The following is a 17,067-nucleotide window of genomic DNA, read 5'->3' as shown; positions in this document are numbered from 1 at the left end:
CCCTAAATGCTTTGGATCTATGTTTTCTCTAATTATACATGCAATATTGTTTCCAAAGCATTAAGCCTACAACTAGCATACAATTGACATAAACAACATAAAATGCTAGTTAGGAGTTTACCTCTTTATGTAGCTGGTAGAACTTGTTGTATTTGGCTTTTAAGAACTTAGCACCCCAAGTGTGATGCCTCGAACGGTTCACAACACACCTAGGACAAATAAGAATTTGAGAGAGATATTGCTAGCTCCAAAATCGGCTCTAATGAACTCCAAGAACTCTAGTGGCCGATTTTAGGTGCTAAGGGAGTCCTTTTATAGTGTGGCAAAGTCTAGGGTTACATCTATGCAAACCCTAGTACCCATGACCTTTCATATTACTTAGGCTCCATGGGTTAAACCTCTATGGACTATCCATGGACTACCATATTGGTTTAGCTCATCCTAAATAACAATTGGCCCACACTATAAGAATCATTGATTTACCAAATCAATCCTCATATATTTAATTAGTCTCTTTTGATCACATAAATAATTCCAAAATAATTCTTGATCAATACTAATAAAATAATATGGTTTCAGATTAATATATTATATCTTATAATATATTAATAAATCAGATGTAACCTCTTACTTAAGTATCCATTATATCAATTTGTCTAGGTGATAAGCAACCCGAAATGGACCATGCTACTCTCGGGTCAAGTAAATACCAATTATAGTTATGGGCTTAGACACCTAATCCAACAAAGACTTCATACATTAGTAGGAGAGAGAGAGAGAGAGAGAGAGAGAGAGAGAGAGAGAGAGAAATAAAAAAGAGAAAGAGTTGGTGCGATTAAAGGGTCTTAGTTATGTCGATCTAACTAAAAATAGAAGAAGGAGATGCAAGAAGGATGGTGGAGCGGCGGTGGTCGACAGCTTCTGACAGAGAGAAGAGAGAAGGGTAATTAGGTTATGAAATGATACCATCCGAAAACAAAATGAATCTGAAATGAAAATCCAAAAATCGAAGCCAAAACCTAATAGACGTAAGATCCGGCTACCCAATAGTCTTGACTCGTGATGATGGTGGGCCCTTCTACGCTTTTCTCACTTCAATCGACAAACTACAATAACCTTAATCACAACTTCCTTCTTGGCTTCTGATTTAATGATTTGCTGCATATTGATAACAGGGAAACGATGATGGCGATGGAGCGATGATGATGAACATCTGGTTTCGTAGGGTGGGTAATTTGTGGAGGAGATGGTTTCTATTGTTGAATCTTGTTGCGGGTTTGAAGGCTTTGAGATGATAATGATGATGCGGGCGTCGGTGACGATAATGGGTGAGAAAGAAATGGGACGAAGGTAGGACTGGGAAATAGAAGGGCATATTTATTTATTTATATTTTCTAATAAATAATAATAATAAAATAAAAGAAAAAGAAAAAAGAAATTAATAAGGGCAAAATAGTAATTTCATCTCAATAGGGATGGAACGAACAAGTTTAAAACAATTGAATGACCGTCCGTATTAATTTTTAAAAATAAAGACTACATGTTTTTTAACATATGTAGGAAAGACGATCCATGTCAAATTAAAGTGTATGGATAATAATGACAAAATGAACCGATAATTAAAGAGTACAATGATCAGGATTAACTTTCTGTAAAAATAAAATAAATTAATCTTTCGTAAAAATAAAATCTAAATAGTTTTTTTTTTTTTGCACAATCAATAAGTATATCTCTTCGATTGAACACGAGACCTCCTAATTTCCGGTTAGATTATAGTTAAACTATGAAAATATCTAAAATATCATGTCTTATAATTACTTTAAGGGTCTTATTTTGTACACACCAATCTACACAATCATTCTATACCTTTAGGTTTATCTTTTAGGTCATTATTACCATATCTCTATACCCCTGCAATTATTAGTTTTTAGATGGTTGGCTTCTTTTATTTGCATCTTTTTAAATTTAAAGTTATTAGCCAATTTGCCGGTTTTTAAATTTAGAGTTATTAGCCAATAAACATTACATAAAAAACAGTGCAATTTATAATTTCAGCTTTTTTTCATTGAAGACTGGATTTTATCTTTTAAAACGTGTTCAATGTATAACCTGCAACCAACGCTTACATAGTAAATTAAAGATCATTATTCCACTTAATCAAACAATAATAAACAATACATATATAAACAACAAGTAAAATAAGAATGATTAAGGAATATTATCAAACAATAAACAAATCTGATAAAAATGTAATGACTTCCCGTAACAATTAACTTTAACTACCGCCGGCCAACACTAACGGTGCTTCAGTCGCCGTAGAAAGGGAACGTGAAAAAAAATAGCTACTGAGAATAGAGGAAAGAGACAGAGATAGACTGAGAAAGAGATATTTGCATAGCTCTCATCGCCGGAAACCACCTGAAGTGTGAAACCTCGCCGGAAATCGTCGCCTGAAGCGTGAAACATCGCTGGAAAGAGTCTGAAACGTCACCGTGATCACCTGAATCCGACGGAATTGTTGTCTCTCTCGCCGGAAATCGCCTGAGGTCGACGAAATCTCTTGAAGCCACCGGAAAGTCGACGGATTCTCTTGAAACCACCGGAAAGTAGATGGAAATCTTTTGAAGCCACCGGAAATCGCCTGGTCCACTGCCATCACTGTGGGACAAAGAACGAGAGGAAGAGAAGCTCAAAGAAACTTGCCAGAAATCTCTTGAAGCCACCGGAAAGTCGACGGATTCGGATGTGTTCTTGTGGCGGCTGAATACATTTGTTAGGGTTCAAAAGAAAGTAAGTTTTTTATATCCAAAAAATTTATCTTTTAATTATTAAAAAGTAATTATTATAGCCTTATAGCTTATGTGATGCAGAATGTTTACAAAGACAACAAATAAGTGTGTCAAATGCTGTTATGATTTGACTTTACATGCATTTATTACCAATTTAATTATTAAAAGTAATAATAATTAATAAAAAGTATATAATTATAGCTTAATTATTAAAAAGTAGTTATTAAGGGGTGTTAATAAGTAGGAAGGGGTAGGGATAATTATAGCCATTTTTTATCATCATTTTCTTATATTATAATCAATAAAAAAAATTTATTATATAATAATTAAATTTTTATTAACCTTTTTAATATTAATAACTTTAAATTTGTTTTTTATTAAAATAAAAAAACAACAATAATATTGTTTTAATAATATAATAAATAATATTATAAAAATTCCTACTTCCAAATAAATTCATTAAAAAAATAGTTGTGATTTTTAAAAGAAAAAAACAAACCTCACGAAAAAGTGGCATAATTTTTTTAAAAACCATTCATAATCTACTTTTTTGGATAATATTTTGTGTGATAAGATTTATATTTTTCATTTGTGCCTTTAATTTTGGTAGACACAAATCGTTAATTGTATACGAACGTTTTATACCTTTTTAGTATACATAAATAGTTCTATTGAGTTTATATTAAAAAATAATATATTTTTTAATCATTAGAAAATGCTAACAATAAATAAATATATAAATGAATGGATTATCCGGAAGTTTGGAGGAAAGTGGGATTAAAAACAAGCCACTCACCAAATTTTTTATTAACATAAAAAATATAATTTTTATAATATAATAATATAAAAAATATTTAAAAAAATAAAATTCTAGATAAATCCGCATCAATTTTTTTATCCTTGCCGTAATCCCACAAACTTAATACATTTTATTTTTTTCTATTTCCGTAAACCCATCTTTTTATAGCATAAATTTTTTGACTAATTTTATATTTTGCTAGATGTAAGTTGCACTCGTCTTTTTTAGACTTTTTATTTTATTTTCGTAAACCTAATATCATTAATTATATTAAAAAAACATGTTATTATCGATAAAAGAAGTATAAAGTCATAGTTTTTTTTCTATGTCGGTTGATAAAAAATATTACGTCAAAAGAATATGTATATGTATAGAATAACATATTACGTCAAAAGAGTATGTATACATATAGCATAAAGCCACAGTCCTTTTTCTATGTCAGTTTTTATTTATTTATTTTTTTGCATAATAAAATAGGTTAAATATAAATTTTTTTATATATGTTTTAGGTTATTTGAATGTAATTTATTAAAATCATTTTGTTTAAAAATATTATAACAAATATGCAGGTGATTCGAACCAACACAAAGACTCGTATACCTCATTGTACCCATCAGTAAAAACTTGTTGGTATGCATAAAATTAACTTTGTAACTCTTCAAGCAATTGCTTTCGAATGTATAGCCATTGGTTTTCACTGTGCCCTAGACTAACAACGACCACTCGAAACCCACAGTTTCCATCACCGAGTACATCTTGTATTTTGTCGATGTAATCATGAAATACATCAGGAATACTCTTCAACAATGAACTATGTTACATCGGTGCTTCATCTTTCAAGTCAAACTGGTACGACCATTGGCATGTTGATTCCTCATTCAAGTCAAACTGGTACGAACATTGGCCTATTGGTTCCTCGTTTATGCCCATGCGGAATGAACTATGCTTAGTTGGTTCATCGTTCAAGTCAAAGAATGATGAACTATGCCTAGTCGGTTCATCGTTCAAGTCGAAGAATGATTAATTATGCCTAGTCGGGTCATCGTTCAAGTTGAAGAATGATGAACTATGCCTAGTCGGTTCATTGTTTAAGTCGAAGAATGATGAACTATGCCCAGGTGGTTCCTGATTCAAGTCTGAACAACTGTATCGGTAAGGAGCTTGACTTTGATGGTGACCACGCTTCACTTTTGGGTGTCCACGGTTATTTTTCTTAACCGAAGGCTCATTGATCATAATTTTTGAAGGATCAATTATCTCTTCCGTCTTTCTTATATAACTGCATTTGACATAATCTGGGTGATTGTTGAATTTTTCCTTCCACCTTTGTATATGATCATCAACATTAAGATTTCCATAATCCACAGATACACAAGGCTTAAAATCAAGCGTTCTCCAAAAAATATCAATTGAATCCAACGGAATAGGTGAACCTGTAGTGAAAAAGTCAAAATGTTATAATGTGATTATACATATAAAACTTGTCAATTTAATACAATACATTTGACATACCTGCATCGACATACATCGCAAGTTCGTGAGTGCATGGTAAACCAAAACATGTCCGTAGTTGACAACCACAATTCTCAGGAGTTGGTACAAATCCTGTTAACCGATGAAGCTCTTCCAAGATTTTATCCAAAGCATGCTCTGAAACATGATGTTGTAATGAATTGAATATCTCATCCTTAAACTTTGGCTTACGAATGATTATGCTCCTTGTGAAACTCTCTTTGATAGTTGTGCCTTGTGACTGTACAACTGTTTCAATAACATATATGAATTTATCCAAATCACGTTTTCGAGATGCCATGTGTTTTTTTAGCTTAGCGTGCTGGCTTTTAACTCTATTTGTTGTTGAATTTCCAAAATTGGTGCTTTTGTCGGTCCACAATGATACAAATTTGTCGGGATACTTCTCCAACCAAGTATTGTAAAGATACCCAAAAACAATTAAAATGTGAAGAAAAATCAAATTGGTATGATTGAATGAATAATAATTATTAAAGAAATTAAGAGTTTAGGAGATATATTAATGACACTTGGATCTTTGGATAATAACGATTGAAGGTTTGCATATGCTTTCATGTATGCACTCGGTGACGGAGATTCGACTAATTTCTTCCACATTGGATGAAGAGAACCCCAAGTCTTATCTGATTTTATACGTTTCCTACAATGCTTTGTTATATCGCTGAATATATGCCACCTACAAAGTAAATGATTACTTTGTGGAAAAACATCTTCGCACGCCTTCATGAACGCCAAATCTCTATCTGTGACGATGACAGGAAGACAAAAAGAATTGTTAATCGTCAATTTCAAACAAGTCAATGTCCACACGTAGTTTCTTGTTTTTTTGCTATGCATGAATGTGAAAGTTATGGAAAACGTTAGTCTCGTAGAAGTGACACCAACAATCTCCAGAAAAGGAAGATTATACTTGTTTGTTTTATATGTAGCATCCATCAACATCACATACGGAAATGCTTGCCACATTTGTAATGATACTGGGTGCATAAAAAACAACTCCTCTAACTCGTTAGTGCTTTCATTTAAACGGTACTCATAATTATACCCTTTAGTATGCAAAATGTGCATGACATTTTGTATTAGGCTTCTACCTTCTCGTTGAGATATCGTAAACTTATGGCGACAATTGTATATAGTTTTCAGAGAAGACACGTTATTTTCATTTTGCTGCTTTATTGTTGACAAAATATCTAGCGGTTTAACATTCAACTCTGTCAAATCATGTACCAAACGAGTCTCTTTATCCGACAATCGCATTGCAAATGAATGACCCTTCATATATATTGATGGTTCGTGATTGTGATCATCACGTACGACCTGTAACTTCCAACCATCTTGTGCCTTCAAATACTTTGCTATCAATTCGAATGGACAATTAATTTTTTTTGTTTCCGCATTTTTACTTCTGGGTATATCACTACGATCACAACAAAGAAATACTTTAGATTTGAATCCAAAAGTTGTTGTCTTCGATCGTTTAGTGACTGTAACATATCTTTGAGAACGCGCGATATTTTGTACCCAATTCTTCAAATCTTCAAGAGATCTAAAAACCTAAAAATTAAGAGTTAAAAAATCGATAAATATATCAAATAAATATACAAATGTAAATTACATATTAAAAATACATACTTCGTCGGTAGAAAATTCAAAAATCTTCACCATTTTCTCCTGCAAAATTGAATAAGAATTTTTTATTAAAAATAATAAAAATTAATTAAAAACACAATTTTTTTAAAAGAAAAATCTGATTTAATATTGAAAATTTGAATAGGCTAACGTCTTGTATTGTTTAGCCCAAAGTCTAATTTATCTTAAGCCCAAAGTTTAATTTTTTTAGCCCAAAAGCCCACGACAAATGCAACCCATATTTCCCACATAAATTCATAAAACCTTAAATTCTATCCTCACAGTCATCCAACTTCCTCCAGGTTCACCCTCTCTTGCAGTCACCGACGTCGCAGCCTTGCCGCCTCGCGCGGACCATCGAGTCGCAGCCTCGCCGGACCACCAAGTCGCCGCCTCGCTACCATCAATCGTTGTATTCTCTCTCACTCTCTCTTTACACGTTTTCCAGCCAGACCAAACGGGTATTTCATTTTAAATCAAGTGAGAGTAAGAACATACCTGAGTATTTCCGGCCAACTATGAGGCTCCGACGACGTTTTTTCCGATTATCAATGCACGTCGAACGACGCCTTCTCCATCCAAAACTGCTACAACGACGTTTTCTCCGTCCAAAAATGCTCCGGCGAGGGTTTTCCGTCAAAAAATGCTCCCATAGTTTTTTTTTTTTCTTTCCGGCGATGTATTTAAGTTAGAGTTTTTTCTGTTGTGTATAATTTTTACTTTTGATTTGGACAGTAAATTAAATAGGATGGTAATTTTTAATTTTTATGGTATTTTGTGCATTTGATTTGTGTATATCAATAAAATTTATTTTTCCACTAAAATTAAATTTCTTCTTAAAAGAGAGTGAACAGACTTACAGATCGTGATTTTTTGTTGAGGTTATTTTCTTTTTAGATTCATTGACTTTAAAGCCCTACAAAATAAACATTTTAAGATAAAAAACAAAAAAAAAAATATTAATTATCTCGGGTAATGAAAGTTGATTGTATTGGAAAAAAAAGCCAACAAAAGTTGACTGCATGGGAAAAAAGAAAATGTCAGCACACAGACTGGTGTGTAGTAGGTTTCCTATAGACTGGTGTGTAAAAAACTTTCTCATTTTATATTTATCGTCCAATCACACTCAAGATATTAAACAGTGATATCGTGAACCCTACCTACTACTATATAAATCATTTATCATGTAACATAGCTGCATTACACATATAGTTAGCTGCATTTCCCAAGGCTTTATTTATTTATATCCCATCTTCATTTATTTTTATCCTCTAATTATTTTTTTAATCATTGTTTTACTAATAAATTTACTTTTTTTTACTATTCATTACTACTTTTAGTTATTTTAATAATTAAATTATGATTACATAGTTATTATTAATAGTTTTTTAATGTATAATTACTTAATATTTATAAACCTGTTTATTAAAATATTATTTGTTTATTTGGTTTAATTATAGATAATTTATTTATATTATTTTTTAAAAAGATACATTATTAAAACATATGAGTTTGATATATTTTAAAAGAAAAATATGTTATATGTTTAAAAATCTATAAAAATATTGGTCTGTATATATCTTAAATATAATTTGCTTTTTTTTAGCGGGACAAACAAAATAATTTTTGGCTATAAGCAAACTATAACCCAATTCACTTATCGATGGCCAATATTGTTGTGACAATATTAAATAATAAAAAATATTCCATCCGTTCCAAAATTATAGTCCATCTTTCTTATTTGGTATGTCCTAAAATAACAGTCCACTTCTAAAAATAAATTACATTTTTACCAAAATACTCCTTCATTATTAGTTAACCAACTAGGCATTTAATGGAACATTAAATGCAAAGTAAGAACATTGGAACAGAGAGAGTAATTAATGATTTTCTTAATCTGTGTGTTTTTTTGTCTGTGGACAATAACATTGGGACGGAGGGAGTATATATTTAACTCGCTGTCATTGTAGTTATTTTGAAGACCAAGATTGGAATATTTGAAAAAAATCCAAGCGAAACACTAGGAAATAGGAAAGCGTAGGAAACAACATTTATTTATTAAAGAAACACTAGGAAATAGGAAAGTGTAGGAAACAACATTTATTTATTAAAAAAAAACAACAACTAAACTAAAAAAAATGGTTTTTATGAAATTTATCCAATAATATTATATCAAACAAAAAACAAATAGATATATCTTTTATATTATATTATTATATATATTTAAAATAATTAATAAAACTATTTACCTAAACAATAATTATTACTTTTACTTAAAAATGAGAGAAGAAGAGAGAGAAACACTCTTACACGGAAAATGATGTCATATTCCAATTATTTTTACTTAAAAAGTAGTGATTGAGAGGTTATGATAATAAAAAAGGGTAGCAATAACATATCTCTCTCCCAATACCTTTGTTCTCTCTCTCTCTCTCTCTCTCTCTCTGTCTCTCCACCTATCTCTCTCCTGAACGATAATGGCCAAGAGTGTTAGGGTTTTCAGCACAATAATGGTTCTGTTCATACTATTGTCAGCAACGATGGAAAGGAAGATGATAACACCGGAGAGGAAGACGGAGACGGAGACGAAAACCCTGAAGCTTGAATCTCACTGGTTTCCGACGTCGTAGAAAGCAATATTAACAAAACAAGATATATATGACTGCGATAGTAAGCTTAGTTATGCCTACAGTGGGTTTACTATGGTGTGCGTGGCGTTTGTTGGATCGTATTGGGTAAACGAGTGCATAACCGCGAATCATGGTTTCCTTGTCATGAATCGTTTGCTTGTTGGAGTCGGTATTGTAAGGGTATTGACTTTACTTACTTTCATGTCTGCTCATGGCTTAACTGCACATCATTATATATCCAGAATCATGGATATAGCTCATCTTCTACTTGTTATCCAACTCATTTTCTCATCTTGGGTTCATATTAGACCTCATATGCAGCAAATAGATGTGGTGTTTTGTATAATTTCTGTAGCCATTCAAGTAATCTCTTACATAGCATGGATAACTGTTAGCATTGATCCTATATATACTGAAATGTTGAAAGAGTTCTTCTCCTTTCTGGATTTTGTTTCGTGTGTCATTCTATTAACATGGAATTTAGGAGTGTATTCTGTTATGAGAGATGATACCAACCGTTTGTTGTGAGGATATAGAAGAATGTTCTTGATGACCATGGTGTATTTGTTTTTTGTTGGTATGATGAAGGGGAAGGGGGTAGTAGATGAGGAGGAAGCTGATTGTAGTGAGAAGTTCTAGATGAAAATTCTTCATGAAAATATTTGTATGAGTTTCTATTTCGTTTTACTTAGACGATCTCCAACTCATCTCCATTTTTTCCTCCATAAATGGAGTAAAGAATGGAGTAAATAGTGTTTCATCTTCAACCCTACTCCATTTTTTACCTCAAAAAGTATATTCCTAGAAATTCCATTTTTATAAATTATATATATTGTCAAATACATCCATCTACTAATTAAACTCTATACTTATGATTAATTAATATAAATTAGTATATAACATGATATTATAAATATTAAATATTACATTTAAATTATAATTAATAGATAAAATAAACTAGAAATGTATAAAATAAAAATGAGAGGGACTAAAATTGACAACCAAACTTCACCTCCATTTTTGGAGATATGAATAGTATTCCTCCATATATGGGGAATAGTATTCATATCTCCAAAAATATAGATGAAAACGAGATAGGATTGGAGAAGAATAGGGAAGATATGGAGTTAGAGGGTGGGCTGGAGATTTGGAGATGTCCTGAAGAGAATTCGCAGTTGCTCGTAGAGCTAATCGTAACATCTAGAGTAATGGTAATGGGTGATCAGACATGATGATGTGGATGATGCCTATGTTATGCTACCTTTTCAAAAATGTTGTCCTAGCTCTATTTATGGAATCTATATCTATCTATATCATACATACTTATAAAGCTAGTATTTTTTCTTGAATCTCATGCATTTGAAACCCCCATTTTTTAACTTCCTCAAACCACACTCATTTGAAACATCCTTTTTTAACTAATGCAACTCAAAAGTTTTCTTAAATATGATTTAACACTTAAAAGTTGTATAACTTATATTATGTTTAATTAACATTTAGTGAAAAGTTTACTATAAAAAAGTCAATCTTTTGTGTCTTTTGTGTTATATAAAATCTTACATGTAAGAAGGATGTCATAACATCAATGTTTTGCTTGGAATATATTTCAACCAAAACAAATGAAGCTTTTCTATTCTTTCTTTATATTCAATTTCTCATTTAATCGTTATATGTGATTTGTATGTATTACTCAATCTTGAATGTGACTCTCCAAACATCAATGTTTTGCTTGTAATATCTTTCTGATTCTTCTTTTTCAAGAAAAATATTTTGATTGCAAGTTAGTGAAGAATTGTCATCAAGTTTCTATGGTTAAATGGTGTTAAATGAAGAAAGAAGATTCGGAAAACGGATATAGATTTTTTTGCTTGAGCAAAGTTGACGAATATTAGTTTTTTCTTTTGATTTAAATGTATGTTTATGTAACATCTTTATTTATATATTCAATCATTCAATGCTCTTATTTATTTGATAGTAGTTTTTCTATTCTGATTATGTTTATTTTCTATTATTTTTTGTTGGGTTATCCTACACAACATATTTAAAAGACAATATTTAAAAGATAACATAATTTTTAACATTTGACATGTAATTATGGTAGACTTATCATAATATGTTTTTCATATGAAAGTAATTTATCCATGTTACTATGAAAAAAATTACATATGACATTTACGAATATATATATATATATATATATATATATATATATATATATATATATATATATATATATATTGTATGTGATTTGTTTAACATGTGTATGCACCTATGTATGTTATAAATTTATAATTAAATATCTTTATGTTTAATAATTGAAGGGATTAAAATGATACATCAAAACCAATTATTTAGACGAATATAATAATAATAATAATAATAATAATAATAATAATAATAATAATAATAATAATAATAATAATAATAATAAATACACATTTTCAAGTACCACATTCATTTGAAACTGACACTACAACTCAAAAGTTTTCTAATTAATGCATATTTATTAGTTACAACTCAATAGTTTTTAACTTATGATTATTAATTAGTAATCACTAATAACTTTTTATTTTCCTTTCTTTTATAAGGTTGTAAAGTTTTGCTCATTATTTGAAGAGATTTGTGATTTAAATATGAAGAGTTAATATAAATGTTATAATATATGTTTTAGTCTTTTTATGTTATTAAAAGTTATAGTGTTTATTTTCATATTTTTTTATTATTCGTTGTATTATATATTTTTTAATACAAATATTATAATAGATGTTTTTCTATTTTTTATGTTTTTAAAAGTTGTAGTTTATATTTTTGTTCATACGTTTTGTTACCCGTTATATTATCATTCATTTGATATATAATTTACACAATTTTAAACGGTTTATAAAATTATCAAATAGTTGTATATATCACAATGACTTAAAAATTAAACTATAATGTTTAATAAAACTAATATGGTAACTATATGTTTGCTTTACTACCAACATTTTGTTTCAAAATAGAAATATTAAATAATAATTTGGTAAAAGTTATTATTTTAACTATATAATTCTATTCTCGAGCAACGTGCGCGGATTCGCCTAGTATACTTATAAGGAAACATTTTTCCTTTTACCATATTCATTTGAAACTCTCATGCATTTTTCTTTTCATCACATTCATTTGAAACTCCCATGACTTTTCAATTTCTTTCTAATAATTATAAGTTGGTTAATAAGGTTAAATAAATATCAAACCTAAAGTGAAGTTATAGATAAACTAAATTTAAATATTAAAATAATATCTTTACTTCTAATTATAAAGTTATGTTTTTTTTAACTTGTTACATATTATACGTAATTTATTAGGTTTAATATATTGTTAGATGTAAATCATTATCATTTTAAAGATACAATTTGGAATAATTTTTATAAAATACTTAAATTATTAATTTAAATATAACATTACAGGGTTAACTTAAATATAAATTTTAGTTTAACTTAAAAAACCAAAAAAATATTTTGTAAATAGTTAAAAGTGATAAATTGTAGTGTCTTTCTAATAATGATTATAAGTTGGTTAATAACGTTAAATAAATATCAAACCTAAAGTATAATCATAAATTATCTAAATTTAATTTTAAAATAATATATTTACTTCTACTTATAAATTTATGTCTTTAACTTTTAATATATTATATTTAATTTATTAGATTTAAAATGTTGTTGTATGTAAACCATTATCAGTTTAAAGCTTTAACTTTTGAACAGTTTTGACAAAATACTTAAATTGTTAATTTAAATATAACATTACAGTGTCAACTTAAATATAAATTTCAGTCTTTTAAAAAACCAAAGAATATTTTGTTTAAAGTTAAAAGTGATAAATTATAGTGATAAATGCAAAAACTAAATTGTAATCTCAGTTTAACTAAAATATTTTCTAAAGATATTTTTATAATCGTTAAAAGTTTTCAAATAAGTAGCTTAAAATAACTTACAATAACAATAATTAAAAATAACTATATATAAATGATTATATTGTTACTTTTAAAATTACAAAACAATATTTGATGTTTTAAATAATTTTAATGATAGAAATTGAAACATTAAGCAAATAAATTTTTAAAAAATAATTAACAATAACAACAACTATAAATAACATTAAACTATATATTATATTTAATTTTATTCATGTGTAACTTGCGGGTAGAAGTCATTCAAACGATTGACATTATGTAGTTATAATAGATGTATATATTATTATATAATTCAAAATAATCAATATATTATATCAATTTAATATACGAATTATTATACCAAATTTAACAACGTTATTGTTATATTAAAAAAACATATATTTATAAATACTTCAACTATATAGGTGTTTCTACGCAACGCGTGGGCATTCGCCTAATTAAGGAATAAATGTAGTATTGTGGTATGAAACTCTAAATAATGATAGAACCTTCCGTGATCGCCTTTTGTGCAACTATTTTTAAATAATTTTTGGTGCTTGATATTGTTATGATTATACGTACCATGTTTAAAACAAACAATCCCAAACATATGCCTGGTTTTACTACTTCCAAATATTACCTTTTTAACTTTTTACTTTTATACTTTAACTCACAAATTGTATCATCTAAAAATCTTCTCAATATATTAGAACTATACTATATTATATTATTTTTATTTAGAAAATTATAAACTAAAACTAGCAAATAGACTTTTAAGAAAAACAGCCAAATGAAACATCCTTTTAAAATTATAACTAGGCGAATGCCCGCGCGTTGCGCAGAAACACCTATATAGTTGAAGTATTTACAAATATATGATTTTTTTTTGTATATAACAATAACGTTGTTGTTAAATTTGATTTAATAATTTGTATATATTAAATTGATATAATATATTGATTATTTTGAATTATATGATAATATATACATTTATTATAACTTCATAATCTCAATCGTTTTAATGACTTCTATCCGCAAGTTACACATGAATAAAATTAAATATAATATATGATATGATGTTATTTATAGTTGTTTTTATTGTTAATTAATTTTTTAAAATTTATTTGCTTAATGTTTTAATTTCTATCATTATAACTATTTAAAACATCAAACATTATTTTTTTATTTTAAAGCTAACAATATAATCATTTATATAGAGTTGTTTTTAACTATTTTTATTGTAAGTTATTTTAAGCTACTTATTTGGAAACTTTTAACGATTATAAAAATATATTTAAGAAATATTTTAGTTATATTGAAATTACAATTTTGTTTTTGCTTTTATCACTACAATTTATCATTTTTAACTATTTGCAAAATTTTATTTAGTTTTTTTTAAATGGAACTGAAATTTATATTTGAATTGACATTGTATTGCGCAGAAACACCTATATAATTGAAGTCTTTACAAATATATATTTTTTAAAATATAACACTAACATTGTTGTTAAATTTGATATAATAATTCATATATTAAATTGATATAATATATTGACTATTTTGAATTATATGATAATACATAAATCTATTATAACGTCATAATCTCAATCGTTTGAATGACTTCTACTCGTGAGTTACATATCAATAAAATTAAATATTATATATAGTTTAATATTATTTATAGTTGTTATTTTTAACTAATTTTTTAAAATATATTTGCTTAATGTTTTAATTTCTATCATTATAATTATTTAAAACATCAAACATTATTTTTTTGATTTTAAATGTAATAATATAATCATTTATATAGAGTTATTTTTAACTATTGTTATTATAAGTTATTTTAAGCTATTTATTTGAAATTTTTTAACGATTATATAAATATATTTAGGAAATATTTTTGTTAAACTGATATATTACAATTTAGTTTTTTACGTTTATCACTATAATTTATCACTTTTTAACTATTTACAAAATATTATTTGGTTTTTTTAGGGGAACTGAAATTTATATTTAAGTTGACACTATAATGTTATATTTAAATTAATAATTTAAGTATTTTGTCTAAACTATTCAAAAATTATAGCTTTAAACTGATAATGGTTTACATGCAACAACATTTTAAATCTAATAAATTAAGTATAATATGTTAAAATTTAAAGACATAACTTTATAAATAGAAGTAAAGATATTATTTTAAATTTGAAATTTAGTCTATTTATGATTACACTTTAGGTTTGATATTTATGTAACCTTATTAACCAACTTACAATCATTATTAAAAAGACACTATAATTTATCACTTTTAACTATTTATAAAATAATCTTTGGGTTGTTTAAGTTAAATAAAATTTATATTTAAGTTGAGCCTATAATGTTATATTTTAATTAATAATTTAAGTATTTTATACAAATTGTTCAAAAATTATCCCTTTAAAATTATAATGGTTTACATCCAACAATATATTAAAACTAATAAATTAAGTATAATATGTTAAAAGTTAAAAAACATAATTTTATAAGTAGAATTAAAGATATTATTTTAATATTGAAATTTAGTTTATATATGAATACACTTTAGATTTGATATTTATTTAACCTAACTACCAAATTATAATTATTATTATAAAAAAATTGAAAAGTCATGGGAGTTTCAAATGAATGTGGTGAAAGAAAAAAAGAATGGGGGTTTCAAATGCATGAGATTCAAAAAAAAATGCTAGCTTTATAAGTATGTATGATATCACGAATTTACAAAACTCAATCAATCATGTGATTTTAGGACCAATTAAAAAGTTTTAATAGTCATCTAAACAGTAAACACCATTAATCTTTAACTTGTTTTCCAATTTCAAATGTGACTCAATAATTTTGATAATTCTTTACTATATAAGAACGCCACGTCTAAGTCTAAACTTAACAATTTGTGCAATATTATATACTTTTCGAATTGGTAAGATGGTGAGAGATTTATAGGAAATATAAAGTGGTATTCATATGGATGAACAACAATTACATCATGTAAATTTAATTTATTTTGATTTTCAAAATATAGATTATTCAAATAGTTTCAGAATAAACTTTAATCTAGTCTAATTGGATTTCATTTAAGTTTCATAGATTTTCAAAATTCATTTTTATTTTGTAAAATTCAGTTCTCATTTTTAATAATCAAAACAAATCTAAAATTCAAAATATAATTTAGATTTGGTAGAAACTAATCCAAAATCCAAAAAAAATGAATTTAGATGTAATCTTTTATGTAAATAAAAACCTATGAGTTGGAGCATGTCAAATATATGTTGAAATCACTTCACTATTCTAATAAATGAATAGTTTTAATTTCCATTTGACATGTGTCACTCTAATTAAATTTTTCATCAATATCATGCCACATGTCAAAGAGATATATTAGGCAACCCTTCAAAATTCAAATTTATCTTTTTTAATTATATTTTAAGTTTGAAGTTATAATAACTTTAAAATTTTGATATATCTCATAATTAATTATTTATTTAAAATAATTTATGAATTTTTACTATGAAAATTTATTTATTTTGTAACTGTGGTTCCCACGGGTTATAAACTAGTATATATATATATATATATATATATATATATATATATATATATATATATATATATATATATGTTCAGGTTCATTTGAGACCATTCTAATTTTGTGAGACCGTGAGACCAAATTTAAAAATAAATTTCAAATGCAAAATAAATGAAAAAAATCCAAAAATTATT

Source organism: Lactuca serriola, chromosome 4, assembly GCF_051521515.1.
Source record: "Lactuca serriola cultivar US96UC23 chromosome 4, Lser_US96UC23_V15, whole genome shotgun sequence".
NCBI classification, from domain to species: Eukaryota; Viridiplantae; Streptophyta; class Magnoliopsida; order Asterales; family Asteraceae; genus Lactuca; species Lactuca serriola.
Note: the sequence above shows the minus strand (reverse complement) of the source record.